This window comes from Pundamilia nyererei, unplaced genomic scaffold (assembly GCF_000239375.1).
Source record: "Pundamilia nyererei isolate P.nyererei 1_Seehausen unplaced genomic scaffold, PunNye1.0 scaffold00035, whole genome shotgun sequence".
In the NCBI taxonomy this organism is placed as follows: domain Eukaryota; kingdom Metazoa; phylum Chordata; class Actinopteri; order Cichliformes; family Cichlidae; genus Pundamilia; species Pundamilia nyererei.
The window spans coordinates 3806618-3807794 of NW_005187436.1; positions in this window are offsets into that span (position 1 = coordinate 3806618).

A 1177-nucleotide genomic window follows, 5' to 3' on the forward strand; every position below is an offset into this window, starting at 1 on the left:
GGCTTTATTCACCGACAAGAAAAGCAAATTCAAACTGCTGATTTTATCTTTCTTTTATCTTTTTGACCTCTTCTGTGTTTCATATCATTATAAGATGAAAGCCCACGACTGTAGGACTGCTGGTCAGGCTTCACTTTGGGCCCTCAGAACTTAGAGACTCAAATTTTCAATAATTACATGAATAATTGAAAAGATACCAAGAAGCTAGCTCATGGTTCAGTCAGACTGCTTATTAAGGTTAAAATCTTTTTTTTTATGTTGATGTATATATCATTTTATGGGGAAGTGTTTTTTTTAAGAAACATTACATTTTATTTCTTGTATGACAAGAAATAAATTCATGTGACATTTTTTCTTTAAAGGGCATTAAGGATCATCCCAAACTCCTCCTAGTAAACACTGTATTACATAATGTTTTTTTAGCTTAAGCCTTTTTTCTCCAATTGGCTAGCTACGAGTGCCACCTGTAAAGCAATTTGCACACAGTGATAACCCTCTTAAGCCTGCATTAAGATGTTCAAAAGCAGTGGCAAGATTTGATGACAAATTTAGTTTTAATAAATCTCTAGGCCACTACCGTGGCTAATGAACTTAGTAATTACTCATCACTGGTTGGAAGAGTTTAGCCCGGGTGAGATGAAAGCATTGGCTGCTGGGAGCCACAGGAATGGCACAACAGGCAACAATCAACACAGTGTCTGCACAACAATCAATCAAATCTGTCAGGCCCTCAACAGTCAGAGTAATTTTCTGGTGTTTCTCAGAAATGAGTACACCTTGTAAAATGTAGCTAAGATCACTTTCACAAACACCTTGCAGCACAATATGTTTAAACCAATGAGATTTGTGTTGTATGATTTATCACACAGCTCTAAGAAAAATTATTATTTTTAGCTAAGAAAGTGTTTTATGGGCTCCACTCAACCCTGAAGTCACTTCCTCCTACAATGTACTGCTCAGTGTTACAGCTCAGGGGTTTTTATTATTTGTTTTTCACTTTAATGTCTAGTCAGTCACACATTTGATGTCAGCATAAGGCTACATTACAAGGAGCTAGAGAAAATATAATGAACATAGCATTAGAATCTATCTATCTATCTATCTATCTATCTATCTATCTATCTATCTATCTATCTATCTATCTATCTATCTATCTATCTATCTATCTATCTATCTA